Here is a 7990-nt window from a genome sequence, read left to right as displayed (position 1 = left end):
GCCCCGCGGCCTAGCAGTGCGCGGACGCCGCTCCTCACTTCGCTTGGTCTCGCTGACGATGGGCCCCGCATGTCAGCGTTATCTTCAACCTTGAATCGTACCCACATCGGACTCTGTCGCCGAGTCTGCGTCCACCGCCGCCATGCCTCCTTCTATTCGCGTGCTCCCCATGGCCTTCGTCACTTAAATACCAAGCATGCACCGCCTCTTTCGAACCCTAGAGCCTCCAGCCACCCTCGCTTAAGCCCTAGCCGCACGTCGCGCTGTCGAACCCTAGCCGGCCGCCGCCGAGTGCATCTCGTCAATGCCATGCCTTGCCATTGTCTCGAGCCACTCTCCAGTCTTCGCATAGAGGTAAGAAAGTAGATGGTACCGCGCTATGCCCCCTCTTGCTCTCTACTAGCTTCGTGCCACCGCCGAATTAACGCCCGACGCCCAAATCGAGCCACTGCGCCCACTGTCGCTGCCTTGGTTTCAATCGATACCCTAGATGGATCTACCGTGTTCCCCTATCCCTCTCTGTGCTATTCCAGTGGTCTCTAGGACCGTTTTTGCGCTCACCGACGAGCTCTGCGTCGCCAGCCATGGAAGCCACCACGCCAGAGACACTATGCCGGCTGGAGGAATCCTCCCAACCCTTGCTAGCCGTCCGATCTGGGTGGAACGATTAGGATTAGAACATACCCCTTCGCACCTTAACCGGTCCACCACAATAGTAGTAGACTAGGTTCACTAGCACATTTTCCTCTCGGTCCATAGCCGGTTCATAGCCTCCACCCAACCGGTTTACGCCACGTCGTCGCTGACCTGGTCGCCCCCGACCCACCGTCGCACTTTTGCGCTTAGCCACCTGCAATTCACGTAATCTGACCCACAGTCCAAAGCGCGTCTACCAAATATGTCTTCTTTATTTAAAAGCGTATTTTCTTTTGGTTTAGATTCAAAATACGTTTTCATCTATTTATAGTTTTGCCACTATCTTCTGTAGGCCATAACTTCTCTGTTTTAACTCTAATTTGACCCATTCAAGTTGCGTTAGATTCATAATTGACTAATCTACATGTTCATCCTACTGTTAAATATATTTTCAACTTTTGAAATTCAAGGTTAGATTTAATCTATTATTTTATTAATGGAAATCTTGTTTAATTCATAACTTTTTCGTTATAGCTCCGATTAGAGTGCTTTTCGCATCTGTGTGTTCGTAATAATGTGTAGAACATCTTTAAAACCTTTTTACTTGTTGTTTACTATGTTTGGTGTATTGTTCTAATTTAGTCCTATTGTTTGCTTCGTGTATGATTGCATGGATGCTTGTGTGGTGCTTTATGATCATGTACAGTCAATGAGCTTTGCGTTGGTGATATAAAAGAAGTTGGTGATCCAGAAGAAGTTCTTTGGAGGTTACAATTCAATAGAAGAAGGATCTGAGTTTAAGGCAAGAATAGCATGGGATCTTTCTTGTTGTCCTATTCACATTAATATCATTTTAATCATATGCATGTGTCTACCTTGGCAACCGTAGTAATTTTCCTAGCTATTTGATATCTTGGATTCCTTGATTCCTATGGGTTATTGCATTAGGTAGTATGATGCTAGTGCTTAACTAAAACCATGATCTTGTAACTTGACTAATGGTATATGCAATAAACATTAAAAGATGCTTTCAGAAACATAGAACAAGGGGGCTAGAGAATTGGGCTATTTTGTGGTGCTCTAGATTCCTCTCCCTAAGTCTGTAAGCGAACATCCGGGACTTACAGTACAACTGTGAGGGCTACATGGCTCTGGCTTTAGCTTATTATGAGGATCTTTTCTAGCTTGTTAGTGGTTACCTTTATGGCGCAAGAGGGGCTCCGACAGGTATGATCTCGGCCTGCCAAGAGGGTGCACTTTGGTTTCTTGGTATTTTGTTAGTCACTCCTTGGAGGGGGTTCATACTTATTGATGGGGAAACCTTAGCGGCCCTAACTTGTTAGATGAACCTTTGAAAGGCTTCATAGTGAACCCTGCCGACCTTCCTTGGTAGTGGGTCAAGAGGTTGACCGCCTCGGGTGAAAGGGTAAATCATGACTCATAGTAAAAGTGTACAACCTCTGCAGAGTGTAAAACTGGTATATCAGCTATGCTCACGGTCACGAGCGGCCTTGGACCCTTACGGAATAGATGATGAACACTGATGATACTGATGATAAAGATGCTCACTAATGATTATTGTTTATGCTATTCATTATTCATGTTTACCTGATCATGTGTTTTTGTGGGCTTGTGAATAAACTTATTGCCACCCTATTGCTAAAATCATGACTCATTAAAAGCTATTCGCAATTAACCATTGTCAGCCTTTTGAGCCTCATGAACCCCATGTTATATTTGTTGAGTACGTCATGTACTTATGCTTGCATTATTTTTCAAATATTTGGATAAAAATCTTGGATGGGTACCAGATTGCTAGAGTTTGGAGGAATTAGGCTTGTGATCAACTAGTCAGTTGTCCCTATAGAATTAGAGTCTTCACCTGAAGATCGAAATTGTCTTTCCGTAGTCTGTTGTCTAAGGTTATATCCTTTATACTAAGTACGTTATATATTGAGCATTGTCTTTCGATATTACCCTTATTTATAGTTATATGTGAGATTTGACTTCCTATGCTCACATATAGTGTGTATCTAGTTTTGTTCTTAAAACTGGGTGCTACACCTATAACTATTTGGGACTGTATGGACATTCTGGACTATTTGGACTATGTAGGACATGTTATGTTGATTGTGATGTTTGATCTAATTGTATTGTCCTATTTGGATGATTAAATGTTTGGATTATATAATGATGTCTCTGTTTATAACTGTGGATGCTCCTAAAACAAGGGAAACTCTTATGAATTTTTCTGTGAATCCTTAATTATACTACACTGCTAAAAAGGCACAAATATAGTACATAGATTAAATGTAAATTCATTAGAACGTGTGTAGTCCAATCGTATCGTACACACGCTTTGCAAATGAATCTAGGCTTTTCAGTAATAGTGAACGAATCTAGGCTTTTCAGACAATGAAAATAGACTTTTCAGTTACAAGGATGAGGAGTACGATGACAGCATCAATTTATCACTTCACTTACATAGTACACCTATAGCATCTAGGCTTTTTAGTTATTTATCATGTCAACGACGAATAGACTTTTTAGGAAATGAATCTAGGCTTTTCAGTGTCCATTAAAATAGGCTCTTCAGTGAAACTAATTAGGCTTCTTGGGACCAGTTATAACACATTGAAATGGCAACTAAACCTGCCTCCGCCTATATATACGCAATGTTGGATGCATTGCTACTTACTTCCCAACTAGTATTTCCTTTTGTTGCAGTACCAATGTCTGGAGGGTCATCTAGAGGGAGAGAAAAGGGGAAGGGAACTCTCATTGTGTGGGAGGGTTCTCTTGGTCCCGGTTTCTTTGAGGAAGCTCTTTATGAGAGGTTCCCAGTTAAGACCAAAAGTGATTTCACCAAAGAGGCACCACTGAGAGGATATGATAAATGGAAAGAAGAGTGGCCAAAATGCATGCATGGTGAGGACTGCTTGGTGCAGATGTTCACCGAGGGAATAGATGGAGGTCGTCGTTTCTTCAAATGCCCACGAGCATGGGTAATTGCTATTACTATTTATTTCTTCAATATGTTCCTCTTCTATACAACCTATAGGACATACTTATTGCAGCCTTCCTTGGCTGAAGAAAACTATGGGTTCACTAGGTGGGTCGATCCTTGACCTATTTATCTACATATGGAGTACATCTACTACCTATAGGACCGTATCTTCGATCTAGAAAATGAAGTTAGCAGCGGTTATAAGGACGACGAATAGGATGACAACAACAATGGTGCCTGTTCATAGGAGGCACTCTGCAATGATCCATATTGCACTTGCCCTAATCACAAGAACAAGGGGCCTCCGCCACCACCCCTACCGCCACCACCACCAACAATGGGAGGATACTGTGGAGAAGGTGCAACACAATTTGCTATGTGGTCACACTACTAGGACAAACCAATCTTATTAATGGGCCACATCCATGTGTTTGTTTTTTTTATTTAATTACCTAAGGCATGTTAGGGTTAGTCGAAGGAACTATGTACCCTTGTTTGGTACATGTTCTCACATGTCATTTCATGTGCTTGTTGTTTGCTTCAATTACCTACGACATGTTAGGTTTAGTCCAAGACCTCTGTACCCTAGTTTGGTACATGTTATCACATGCCATTTCATGTGTTGTGTGTGTTGAATTAGGTAATCCACTACTTCATTATGTTTTATTTGCACTACGTGAACTCGTTTCATTACCTCATAATATCAAACTAAATATTATGACAACAAATAATGAAACCAACAACACTATGAAAGGTCCAATAATAGAGCACATTAATCAACATAATAACATTTGAAGTACATGACGACAAACTAAATAACGCAGAACATGCCCTAGGCACGTCCATACTTAAAGTGCATTACATGGCAAAACAATGCAAAGTCCAATATTAAACAACATTGTTCATGAATATACCATAGAACTAGCAAGTCATGAAGACTACTGAGTGCAACGAGGCCACTTTCCCTTCCTCTGGGCATCGGGATTCTCCTCCATCGTTGCCTTTGCTCGGCGCGCACGCTCAAGCTTCCTCTCCCTCTCCTCCTGGTATGTAGCAACACGCCTCCATTCCTCCTCTTCCTTGTGCTTCTTTTCTAGAGCCTCCTCTCTGCGTCTCTTCTCCATCATCTCCTTGTCCTCTGCCTCCCACCGCAACAGTTTCTGCATCCACTTCTTGTCTTCTGGCTTGATCTCAATGTCGATCCACTGCTCAAAATCACAGAGCGGTGGAGGGGTCTACAACAAATGCAATTGTTACAAAACAAATAAATCATGCAAGACTTCATATGATACAAAATAATTAATGCACAACATCAATTTCTCACCATCTTCCCAATGCAGCGCTGACTCTCAGTAGGCTCAAACGCAAAATTGGAACACATCCAATACCTCTGCCTATATGTGTCCTCTTCATAGGATTTGGCTACCTTGCAAGGATCACCGCACCAGCACATGGGAACTGGAACACCACTAGGCAGAGGCAATGGGTCGAAGGCATTTCTGGTCATCCGATCATAACTACAATTGAACCAAATTTGTTCTAAGAACCGAAAGCAATGAACATTAAACCCTAAACCTAGGATTTTTCCAATTGTTGCACATAAATGAAAACATAATATAACACGATGATAAGAGATTACCTTGGCTTACTAGTTTTACCATGCCTTGGCATCCTACCGTTACATAATACAAAAAATAAAAATCACTTCAAACATTAAGTAATAATGTATCTAGGGTTGCAAAATAGACATAATATATACCAAATCAATGCATAAAAATGGTGAGTGGGGATACCTTGCTCGTGAAGATGTATGGATTAAATCCAAGTTTCCAAGGTCAAATTCATCAATTCAAGAGATTGGGCGGGTTGGGGAGAGGAAGAACCCGAGAGGGAGGAGGAAGAAATGAAAGCAGCCTCAGCCAGGAAAACTTGGCCGTGGGTTTTGAATCCATGCTCAGTGCTAGGATCCATGGCTCCTAGGTCGGCACCGAGATCCACGGCTCCAAGCTCGTAGCCAAGATCTGTGGCTCTGAAGTACTGACCACATCAACACCACCTAGGATGCCCTGCTATGCGCGGTCAGGCACCTCGAAGCCAAGATCTGTGCCAATTTTAGATGTGTGCCAATTTTGCCTTTGAGCCCACACTTCGTCAGCATCGCATTAACAAGATGGTGGGAAATTGATGTTGTGTAATAATTATTTTGTGTCATATGAAGTCATGCATAGTTTATTTGGTATGTAACATTTGAATGTATTGCAGACCCCTCCACCGCTCTATGATTTTGAGCAGTGGATCGACACTGAGATTAGGCCGGAAGACAAGGAGTGGATGCAGAAATTGTTGCGGTGGGAGGCAGAGGACAAGGAGATGATGGAGAAGAGACGTAGAGAGGAGGCTCTAGAAAAGAAGAACAAGGAAGAGGAGGAATGGAGGCGTGTTGCAACATACCGGGAGGAGAGGGAGAAGAAGCTTGAGCGTGCGTGCTGAGCGAAAGCAGCGATGGAGGAGAATCCCGATGCTCTGAGGAAGGGAAAGTGGCCTCGTTGCACTCAGTAGTCTCCATGACTTGCTAGTTGTATGGTTTATTCATGAACAATATTGTCTAGTCTTGGACTTTTCATTATGTTGTCATGTACTGCACTATAATTATGGACATACTTAGGCTATTGACTACATTATTTAGTTTGTTGGCATGTACTTCTATTATCATTGTGTTGTTTAATGTGCCCTAGTATTGGACTTTTCATTGTGTTGTTATTTTCATTATTTGTGGTCATAATATTTAGTTTAATATTGCGGAGGTAGTGAAACGAGTTCACGTACTACAAATAAAACATAACAAACTAGTGCATTACATAATTCAACACGCACAACACATGAAATAACATGTGAGAACATGTGCCAAACTCGACTACACCTAACTTGCCTTAGGTAATTAAAGGAAACAACAAACACATGGATGTGGCATGTGAATAAGATAGGTTCCTCCTAGTACTGTGGCCACATAGCAAATTGTGTTGCACCTTCTCCATAGTATCCTCCCATTGTTGGTGGTGGTGGGGGGGTGGCAGTAGAGTCCCCTTGTTCTTGTGATTAGGGAGGTGCAATATGGATCATTACAGAGTGTCTCCTGTGAACTGGCACCATTGTTGTTGTCGTCGTCTTCGTCGTCCTTATAACCATTGCTAACTTCCCTTTCTAGCTCGAAGATATGGTCCTACATGTAGTAGATGTATTGTTGATATGGATAAATTGGACGAGGATCGACCCACCTAGTGAACCCACAGTTTTCTTTGGACTCAGAAAACTGCAATAAGTATGTCATGTAAGTTGTAGTGCAATCAAGAAACATATTTAACAAATAAATAGTAATAGTAATTACCCATGCTCGCGGCATTTGAAGAAGCGACAGCCTCCATCCATCCCCTTGGTGAACAACTGCACTAAGCAGTCCTCACCATGCATGCATTAGGCCAATCTTCTTTTTGGTTATCGTATCCTTTGAGAGGGCACTCTTTGGTGAAATCACTCTTGCTCTCAGAGAGAAACTGATCAACTAGTTCCACAAAGAAATTAGGACCAAGAGACCCCTCCCACACTATGGGAGTTCCCTTCCTCCCCCCTTTCCTCTCCCACTGCCGAAACCCTTTCCTCTAGACGACCCTCCAGACATTCGTACTCCAACGAAAGCAAATACTAGTTTTGGTTTTGGTTAGCAATGCATCCCGCAACGCATATATATAGGCAGAGACAGGTTTACTAGTTGTTGTATTGTGTTGTAACTATTCCTAGACAGCCTGCTTAGAATCACTAAAAAGTCTACATCGAAGGACACTGGAAAGCCTAGATTCCTTGACTAAAAAGCCTATTCGAATTCATACTTCAATCACTGTTTCAAGGCAGACTGAAAAGCCTATTTCAAAGCTCAACTGAAATGGCTACATTTGTATGCACAATCAATGCATCTATAAAAGTCTGTGTACGATATGATGGTGGCATGATAAATCACTATAAAGGCTTGATGCTATAGGTGTACTGCACACATGTACTTTAGCTAGAAAATTTTGGTAGAGTTTCCCCTATTTTTTGATGCAATCCATACACAAATATGACATGAATATATAACCTCAATACACCATGTTCAGATATACAAATATATACCACATTCATCTCAAACCATACACATGAGCATATTAATAGTGGACATAGTCCTTAATTATAGTCCATAAAGTCCATAGTAGTCCATACAGTCCATAATAATAGTCCATACAAGACATAATAGTTCAAAATAAAAGTCCATGAAGCCCATAATAACATTTACCACAAAAGCCTACTACAAAGTCT

The sequence above is a fragment of the Miscanthus floridulus genome, chromosome 9, assembly GCF_019320115.1.
Source record: "Miscanthus floridulus cultivar M001 chromosome 9, ASM1932011v1, whole genome shotgun sequence".
Lineage (NCBI taxonomy): Eukaryota > Viridiplantae > Streptophyta > Magnoliopsida > Poales > Poaceae > Miscanthus > Miscanthus floridulus.
This window is presented reverse-complemented; position numbering follows the sequence as displayed.